This window comes from Pipra filicauda, unplaced genomic scaffold, assembly GCF_003945595.2.
Source record: "Pipra filicauda isolate LSUMZ 115617 unplaced genomic scaffold, ASM394559v2 scaffold66_size7647185_pilon, whole genome shotgun sequence".
Taxonomy (NCBI): domain Eukaryota; kingdom Metazoa; phylum Chordata; class Aves; order Passeriformes; family Pipridae; genus Pipra; species Pipra filicauda.
This window is the reverse complement of record NW_024104831.1, coordinates 1,227,688-1,238,412: the sequence shown is the minus strand read 5'-3', so window position 1 is coordinate 1,238,412 and position 10,725 is coordinate 1,227,688.

The following is a 10,725-nucleotide window of genomic DNA, read 5'->3' as shown; positions in this document are numbered from 1 at the left end:
ACAGTGGCAAGGGAGTTGGAGGTGTATGGGAGGTTGGGAGGAGACACAGCCGGAACAGGTGACCCAAACTAAACAAAGGGATATTCCAGATCATATGGCATGATGCTCAGTATATAAAGTGAGGGGAAGAAGGAGGAAGAGAGGTTTGGAATGATGACATTTGTCTTCCCAAGTCACCATTCCACACAATGGGGCCCTGCTTTCCTGGAGATGGATGAACACCTGCTTGCTCATGGGAAGCAGTGAATTAATTCTTTGTTTTTGTTTGCTTGCATGAACAGTTTTGGCTTTCCCTGTTAAACTGTCTTTATATCAATCCACGAATTTTCCAGCTTTTCCTTTCCAATTACCTCCCCAGCCTTGCTGGTGGGGGAGTGACTGAGCGGCTGTGTGGGGCTTGGCAAAATCTTAAGGTTTTAAACCCACTGTCTTCCCATTACACTGTAAACATGCACACATTGAAGAGGAAAAATTATAAAATAAGCACTCCCAAAAATATATTAGTAAGTGAGACTAGTCAGTGTTATGATTATGTCATGTGAGATGAAAGATTCCAATATCAAAACAAGTGTATATTATTCACAAGGGAGTTATTATTAGGGTAACAAGCCACTCGATCTCTAAATTCCCACTTTTTAGTTTTATATCTGAAATTTAACCTCATATGAATAAGATTGAGTGCATTAAGCAGAATGGCCTCCTTGGAAAAAAATACCTGCCAGCATGCTTATTGCATCCGTATCCACAGCATGCCCAGCGTGGACACACTCTTTCACCCACAAGATAAAGATAAAAGATTAGAGATCCTTTTGAATGCTTTAGAATTTGTTTCTTCTTTGAAAGGGTTAGTTATTCAGGCTGTGATACAATTCAGAGGCAGTTTTCTGATGAAGCTGAAATGACTACTATTCTGGGCTGGGAAAGGATGTTACTGCAACAGCTCCATTAGTCACCAAAGCATTTTTCTCTTAAATGTGCCATGTTTTGACCTTGGAGGTCAGCAATAGACTGTGTATCCGTTGTTGGTTGGTTTTCCTGAAGACTCATATCTAAGTGCTTGTGCTGATGTTTCCCTAATTGCATTTCCTTTCTCCAGCAGTTCTCCATGTCCCCACTCGAAAAGAGGTTCATCCAGCCTGGAAGTGCTTTTGAGACACTTGGGATAGAGTCTGCTACATTACTTCTGGCTGAAAAAGAACTGCCAAACAGAGCAATCACAAACCTTGACATCCCAGTAAAACTAACCAAAGGAATTGATTCAGAGCAGGTGAGGGGAAAAAAACCAATAATAACATAAAACCAAATCAGAGCTATCCAACAACAGGGTCCAGTCGTCATGTGCCCAGCCACAAGGGGGCTTTTACTTGCACTCAACTAATGGCAGAGAACTTCTAGCATACGGACAATGGTATAAGAAGGCAAATAACAGAATTTAATACCAAAATCGACAAAAAACTGCAAGAAAGAAATAAAGACTTTTTTCCTAAATAATTCAAACAACTGGATTAAAACTACAAAAAAAAAAATCTTTAAGAGTCTCTCTCTTTGCAAAAGACAAATACTTCAAAGCAGGTAGCATATACTGCTGTGACACATCAATGTTATTGATGGCAAGTGTTCTTGTTTCCAGTAACTATTTCAATCTCAAATGTGTGTTTCAGATGGCTTAAATAAATAAATTTTAAATTTGCAGAAAACCCACTTCTGCCAAATAGAGAGAGGCAATATTTTTTCTTGTTTTCCTTCCATGTTACTTGAATTGCTACCTTTTTTGTGTGCATATTTTAAAGCAAATACCTTTAAAAACCTGTTTGCATTCACCCAAGTTGTGATATATAAGAAAGGCAAAACACTGAGTATTGTATATATATCTTCTCTGTGTGTGTAAGACTTAACATTTACAGCATATGCCTCTGTGCAAAGTCATACTATCAGGCAGAAACCAATCCCCCAGGTCACCATGGAGATGATAGATAGCAGATATGGATTAATATCACAAATCAAAATCTGAGATCTGAGATTTCCTTTTTATTAAAAAAAACCCGCAAAACACGAACAACCCACACATAAAAAAATCCAACCAAATAAGCAGAAAAACAGGCCATCTGATCTTGATTTCCTGTTGTCATATCCTTAAACTCCACCAGTGAAAATGTTGCTCAGGAACACCGTTAAACACACACGCTACCCCTGTGATCAGGATTAAGCATAAAACAAGTTTATACAGACACAGAATTGGAAACTTCTCGAAGACGTCACAAAAAATAACTTGCACAAGCTTTCTGGAAAATTACATATGGGAAAAAAAAGTCCATGATGTGACATATATCACCTTGTGGCAATACTCTACCAAATAGAAAAGCTTTTACACGTAACCCTAAATACAGTCTGTTATTTAATGTCAAAGCATTCCAGGCTTGAAAACCAAGGAAAATATATTTAGTCTAAAACCTGCTCTTTCACACGTTATGATATAGATGAAGAAACTAAATTCATTTAGTAGAGGATTGTATTAAGTGGCTAACTCTTCCTTATTCACTAGGTGGCACTATGAGTCCATCAGTCCTTCGCTAATGAACTTAAAGTTCATCAGTATTTTCTCCTCCAGCTGTTGCAGCTGTCTGTCTGAAAAGCACTGTTATGTTTTAAAGCCTTCTTTAAGCGCTCTTCTGGGTTTAACTTAATGTTTTTTCATGTTAAGCAGGAAAACAATTTTTCAAAGAGAAAATAAAGTCCCAAAATGCAGCATGTAAATATATTACTTTATATTTATAATATTCTGAATGGTGATATAAGCACACAGACTGAAAGATCTAGCATGGGGGGAGAAAGAAACAACTAATTTTTGTCTGAAGTTTGACATTTCTAAATGTTCCGTTAAGGAGCCTGAATAATAATAATAATAATAATAATAATAATAATAATAATAATAATAATAGCACTTATTTTGTTTGTCTCCATTTAGTTATTGATTCCTAAAACTTAAACTAATAGCCCATGTAGTAGGTTCACTGATCTTTATTGAGAAAACAATGTGAAAATGAGGGGAATTGAAGTTAGACTCTGACTTTTCTTAAACTGAAATGCTAATAACATGAGACACAATGCCCTGCTGAGGACTGTTCATTATCAAGGATGGTAGAAACCCAAGGGTTTCTTACAAAACCATGTAGAGACTGAAGAAGCAGTTAAATCCCCCAAAACCTGGGCTGATTTCTAACACTGTTTTGGTCAGTAAGTCAACCATTCACAAGGCTGATTACAAAGAGAAAGATGGAAAGCAAAAGCTGATTTTGCTGTGATAGCAAAGGAAAGCAGCAGTCCCTGCTGCATACCTGTGCTGTTTCTCCAGCACCCTTGGTGGATTACTTTTCCTGGAGATCCCTACAGCTTTTCTCTCCACAGGCTGTGGACATGGTGAGTTCAGCAGGGAGCCACCATGGTCTCTGTCCAGTACCAGTCCATGGAGAGGAAAAGCAAAGTAAAGCCAAAATAAGAAATAGCTGTGACACTGCTCTGTCAAAGTGAAGACCCAGTGGTTGCCTACGAAAGGACAGTGCCCACTCCCCTTGGGAGTCTTTTCCTTGCTGTAAAGGTCATGGACAGGTTCTGCTATAAAGCTCCTTTCCAATTCCACAGGAGAAAGTTGCAAGAGCAACAGTTTTTAAGTGGTCTGTGGTCTAGCTATGAAACAGAGCTAATGGCAGACGCTGCTGTAGGTGAGACCTAGAAAGGAGAAACCAGGATGCCAGGGTAGGTCTGACAGGTACCCAGGGGAGAGGTATACAAGCTCTTGCAAGGGCTTATGAAGGCCACAATTCATATCTAATTGGTGTGTCACATAAGAGAGAGAACCATTCACATGTGGAAGTTCCAGACTTCCCACAGGACAAACTCCAGCCTCACTCAGAGAATAAATCATGTAGCAGGTTTCCAAATGACCAAGAGCCCTTTAGAATTATGTTTTCAAATGCACTTACCAGTTTGACTGCTTCTGAAAATCTGGATCTCAGGTGATGAAATAGGAGATGGGATAAATCTGACTCTTAGAAGCTGTCAGAATCATAAATATGAGGAATGAAAATCCCTGCTAAAACAACCCTTCTGCATCAAGCCTATTTCTAGTGTTTCCATGCAGGGCATTTTTTTTAAATCATATGTTACTGTTCACAGGAATGTGTGCTTCTGAGTAATTCCTGAGGTCCTTTAAAAGTATTTATTTGAATGTTTTTCTTCTTTCAGTTTGTCACTTGCTCACATATCAGAAGTTCAGAAAAAGGCACAGAGCACTACTGTGCTCTCAACCAACTCCTTCAATAGTCCCTTGGCAGCTGTAACTCAGCAGGAAAGTTAAGCTGCTTGGATGTGTTAATTAGTCGGCAGCTCTCCTCAAATTTTCAGCAGCAATGCTTAGTGCTATAGGTCTGTTTCCAGGCATACACTTTCATTTTGCTGTTTCATCAAGCAAATCCTGAAACAGGAAGAACAAGCACTGGATTTAATAGGAGTTAATGCATTACTTTGCAAGTGCTTCATGGCTGAGAGTCTACAGTCTTCCTTTCAGCAATGTGACTGAGACAGCTGCAAAGTGATAGTAATGACCTCCACTAAGTGAGTCAGTTGGTTCAGTCCAACTCCCAGCAGATAAATAACAGCAAACACATCTACGCTTCAGCTATTTACCCAACTTGGGGAAGGAAATAATGGCTGTGAGCCTTGTCCTGCTGTAGCTGCACACAACCACCAGGACTCTGTACTGCAATGAGCATGAGGTTAACCCTGCAACTGAGACCTTGCAGACACAGTGTGACTGAATGTCCCTGTCACACAAACCACCCAAGAGCATTAACAGTCTCCAACACACATCAGTTTAAACATATTTTAGAGTATTATGCCCAACTCCTCAACATCGAGGGTACTTTCAGACAGCATGTTACCTGGGATCCTCCACATTATGTGCACTGCAGGAGACTATTTCAGCTTTCAGAAACAATGCTGGACAAAACCAGAGTCACCTTTGAGCACTGGAAGGGCCCAGTTTTTAAAAGCCTAGGAATTTTCTTTTTTTCTGTTTCATCAATAAGCAATAATAAGTAGTAATAATAAGTAATTAGCACCTTCAGTACTATTTCTACCTTGGTTTTCTGGACTCTATTAACAAAATACACACTGAAAAATTTTCTTTCACGAGTAGGTTTTCTTCTGTGGCTTTTCCTTATTTCCTGATAACAACGTAAGAGAATTTCAGTAGGCTGTATGTAGTAGATGTGAGTTCTATTCACCTGAGAAGAGGTATTGTAACCTACAGCCATATATAATTATTTGTACTTGTGCACTAAATGCATGACGAAAAATTAAATACAATGCACTGACATATTCAGAGGTTAGTAAAAGGAGTTTACCTAGTTTTGTTTGGATGAGAGACCATTTACACACTTCTCATACATTTTGGATAATTGGGTTTATCCTTAGTTTGGATGTATGTCTATACAACTTCCATACAGTCTGTCTGCTCTTCCCTTACAGCTGCAAAAAGGTCAGGAAAGCAATTTCATAAATAATTTTTAATTATCATGGTATAGCAAAAGTGCCACTCCAGGCGGCATTTGGATGGCAGAAAAGAGCTGACAGTGAGTGTGGCCCTTCAACACAGCAGGGTAAGAGGACTAAATTATGTTTTAATGCAAACTGTACAAAGAGACAAATGTTGCTATTCTCTGTTATTAGTGCCCTGAGGGACAGATCAGTCAGAAAGAACCAGTAGCCAAAAAACAGCACAAGCATAACTTGGCAGCTGGGAAGAGGACTGGCCACTGTCACCCATGCACATGGCCAAGGCAAAGGCACCTGCCAAGACAGGGGATCCACAGCAGGGCTCTCCACCCACAGTGGTCCCAGCCAGGCAGTTTTGAAAAATACTCCCTTTAAAATCGTTAGGGATGTAATTTGTTTATAAAATACTGTGTCATAAGGTCTGTAGTACCTCTTTCTTCAGGCTAACTTATGCCAACTGTTAAATATATGTCTTTAAAACCAGTATCTGCAGTAGAAGGTAAATGTAACATTGTTTGTTTCACTGGCAAAGTGGTTCAGTTCTGATACTGCTGTTCCTACTTTTCAAGGAAGTCACTCTCGGTTTGGAGCTGAGTAGGACTGCAAGTGTTTACCCATACAGTCATACATTGAATAGAGATATTATCACAGTGCTTGAAACAACATTTGCTAGCCTCATTGCTTAAGTTGAAGAATTACAAGAAATTCTGAAAAAAAAAGTGTTACTGGTAAACATCCAAGTTTTTCCAAGAGATAGTTTAAAGAGATCAAATATGAAATATTTCCCCTTTCTTATCCCCACAGGAACAAGCAGGTACTACAATTGTTTTTCCATTTTTAAGGTGGCAAAGATAGCTCTAACTGGTTGCATTTCCCAGAGCTATAATTATTTAATACCTTTATTTTTTTTTATTTTGTATGCCCCCCTGGATTCTAGGGCTTGAAAGGGGCCACAGAGATGACTAAAAGTGATAAACATCCTCGTAGTGATGGTAGTCGTTTCCCTGATACTCCTCTCCTCTGGTACCACAGACTCGTCACAATGCGGGAACTCAGTCTTTGACTGGCCATGCAGTCAGCTGGCACACAGTCAGAAAAGCAGGCATTAATATTGTCATCTAAAATCTGTTTAACAAAAATATCCCTTATTGCAATGTATCCAATTTAGCTCAGTTTCCAACCAGGAGGTGGCAATCTTGCTTCATATTTTGCTGTTTCCAGCCAGACTCCGGCAGCAGGACTGTGACCTATGTGCCTGTAGAATAAATGGTGAAAACGAACTCAATTTTAAACTGGTAGCTACAGTCTTATTATAGGCACAACATCAAATGGAAAGGAAAAAAGCCCCTCATCTCTAGAGATAAAGATATTCTCACGCTGAGCCTTTCAACTGAAAATAATAGAATTTTTTAAAGTTGCTCTTGGTAGGTAGAATTATTTTGCATCTGGCCTTTTATTTATAATTACATTTAGGGCTGAGACACTGATCATGGGCCTATTTTATAGGCAGAACTTTTAAAGTGGAAGTAGGTGCAATGGAAAACTTTTCTTTCTTTAGTGGAGGTATGATTTGCCTTCCTCACAAAATGAACACAGAGGAGCTCTGTATGGGAAAGATGTAAATTTTGCTTCCTGGAAGAACCTGGAGTAATAAAAAATTAATAGGTGTCTGAACCCACAAAAAGATTATTTGAATAGGTATTCAGAAAAAAACACGCATACACTACTAAACAATTCAGCTCTGGTTTGCAGAGAAAATTAAAATAATTTCCCACAAATAAAGGGGAAGGAGTTACTTCTTACACAGGGCCTACTCCCACCTGTCACACCTTACTCGGTGAAAGAAATGGGAGATTTACCACGGCAAAGTCCGTGATCACTACTGAACTGGAGGAAACACAAGTCTGTGATGATTTTTCACTTCCCAGCTCTACTCTTCTCCCACAGTGTTTCTGTGCATTTTGGGAAAGTTTGGCCATTCTGCCTTTCCAAGGTGCTGCATGTAGACAGAGACAAGCCAAGAGACAGAAGTGTATCACAGAGAAGACTTCTACTCAGAACTTCTACAGGCATGGCAGCTGTACTTCTGCTCTCTGGAGGGATTACTGTAACACAAGCAATACTTGACATACTTTGGTATTTTGCACCCCAGAAACATGCCAAGAAGTCCCAGGTTTGCAGAAAAGAACTCCCTCTTGCAAGTTGTGTGTAAAACCCCGAGATCAGTCTCTGCAGAGGTCTAATCAGGTAGCAATAAACTATTTCATTTCAGATGTTATAGATTTCAAAACATTTCATGCTAAAGAAGAGCTCATCCACAAACAGCACCTGGAAACCAGGCTTCTCAGCAGAGTCCAGAAATGTGCTCAGTGTCAGGATTTCCTGCCACTGTACTTTAGACACATGCTAAGTCAGGCTTTTGGTGCATCAATGCATGGCTGCACCTACCACGACAGCAGCTGAAATGGGCTATTTTCTCTGAGGCTAAGCTCTGCCTTGCAGCAGATGCTTTTTTAATCATGTAAATTTTATCAAAGAACTTTCCTAATACTTTAGGCAGTCCTATTTTAAAAGAAATACAAGCACAGAAGAGTAAAATAAAAGTATTTCTGGTTCTTTGAGTCACCATCCGTTTGAGCCATGCTGTAGCTGCTGAAGCACAGAGGCCCTCATCCTCTGGCTCTGAAAGTACTTGAATAACAGTTACTTTCAGAGGACAGCTTTGTGCCTGTAAGAGCATCAGTCTCTTCATCCTCTGCAAGTGGCTGTTGTTCTGGGCATCAGTACAGCATGGTGACTGTAAAGGACAGAAAGCAAGAATTAGGCCAGTAAATTACATATTCCAAAGCACAACAAACATTATGTTGTGCACAGATATTTGCAGTTCACTTAATGAAGTGAGAGTGAAGGCCCCAAGACCAAAGGGTGTGGAAGTCTTCAATCTGCAGACTTACACTAACTGCATGCCAACTCAACAGAAGACTAAAATAAATCACTAAGATAAGAGAAGATTCCTCCAGAAGGCTGAAAAGCACTGGAACATCTGGAAAGCAAAAAAAAAAAAAAAAGAAAAAAAAAAGATTTAGTTGAATGTGTGTTTTGGATGCTTTGTAGGAAAAATATCTGCAAGAGACTGTCTTGTCTTTAAGCACTGAACATTGAGACCCAGGATGTTTCCTGGGGATTAATAACTACCTAGGAGAGTTAATGACCCAGAGAAAAGCTGAGGGTCATTAAAACCAGTCAGTCATCAGCTCATTGGGAATTGCCCTCTGCTCAAGTTTGTTACGGTTGCTGCTAGCACCCCTCCTTCTTGGTAAATATAAGAAAAGAAAAAAGCAGCAGCATACTTCTTTCTGCACAGCCAGAAAGCCCTTCAGCCATCCCTCTGTGAGGGAAATTGTTGGGGGGCACCACCATTGTGCTAAGCCTTGCAAAACAGACAATAAAATTTCTCCCCTCGAACTTAGATTATGTCACATAGACACTTAAATAAAACAGCGTGACAGAAGCTGTCCCTCGTCTTGCTGATAGAAGAGCATCACAGGCTGCAGGGAGGGGATGGAGAAAAATTTCTGACCGTTTTCCATGAGTCCTCAGAAGTGAACACAGCACAACTCACATTTACAGAGGAGTTGGAAACGGATCACGAAAACATCTCTGGGCCTGAGAACAGTTTTCCCCTCACTAACTTTTGCTGAGAGAACTGTTGCCCCACTCTCATTTCAAAGCGCTCCCTATACAGAGCTGTGCTGCCCATCAGTCCATGCATGAGGGTCAAAGGGACACCCCAGAGCCCAGGTCACCCCTGGCAGTTCTGTCTCACCCTGGGACTGTGGTACGTGTGAAACGGGAGACCTGCCAGGGCACGGAGGGTACAGCACAGGCTGGGACACTGGTGGCAATGCACCCAAAGCCCAGTAGAGTAGAAAAAAACAGTGAGAAGGAAGAGAAAAGGCACGATCTAGAATATATGGTGACAGTGTACATTTCTTGCAAAATTTTTTATAACTATCACTTTCTTCTCATTTCCCTTAACTCTGTGGAGTTTGGGGTTGCACAAAAGGAAAGGTGATGTTATATCATGAAAGAGATTGAAAGCATCAAGTTAGACAGTCAGGCAAATCTTTGCAAGATCAAGCATTTCATCTATAAAATGAGGTATGTATGATTTCCAAGGCAATTACTAGCTTGCAGTATGGGATACATACAATATCTGCACATTTCAAACATGAAAAGTAGTATTGTTCTATTTCAGTGCCTTAGATTAGGTAGAGTTGCATATGCAAAGCCTTGGTCACCTTTCAGTAAATGCTAGATATCCATTAGTTTAACTATTACTTCAGAAGTTCTTTATCTAAAATATTAATTTTTAAAATAAGTGCAGTTACAGTTGTTAATTGGACTTTTAGCTGAATAGGGACAGAACAGGTTCCTGTTTGAAGGCACACAAATATTACCAGTTTCTTGAACTGTGATTTGGCAATGAACATTGCCAAATGTTCTTCTCTAAACATTTCATTTGTCTGAGAGCTTGCCAGTAACAAGGGGAAGTACAAGACAGGCAACAACTATAGGCATGTATTTCCTACCTTAGTTATACACTATGATACTGTTACAGGAGTCAGCAGCCAAAGGCAAAGTCACAATTCCTTTGGAAAAGACGTTCTTTCAGGGAAACCTGCACCTGTGTTTAAGTTAAGGTAGTCAGCCATAAAAACCTGAGGAAGCAAAGTTTCTTTTAATGAGTAGATTTGGTAATGAAGCATGTCTAACCTAAAACTGCATTTTTACAAAACTTGAACAGTAAGAGGCAAGCTATAAAGGTAGTTTGAACAAACAGCACCTATCAATTATTAAGAGCTGCCATCAAAAGACCTTAAACACCAATTTTAATTCTCAGCCATGCAAAAAGATCCAAGTGAACACAGATTGTTGACGCAGTGAAATAGCGCAGGTGCTACATGACTGGAGTCCTCCATATTGCCCTTCAGGCAGAGAACAGGACAAGAATAACCAGGGAGAGCCCATGCCATCTTCTTCCAGCAGCAGAGGCTTCAGATAATTTTCAGAGAAACACAGAATCATTTAGGTTGAAAAGATCTTTAAGACAATCAAGTCCAGTCACTAACCAAGTCCATCACTAAATCATGTCCCTAAGCACCACATCGA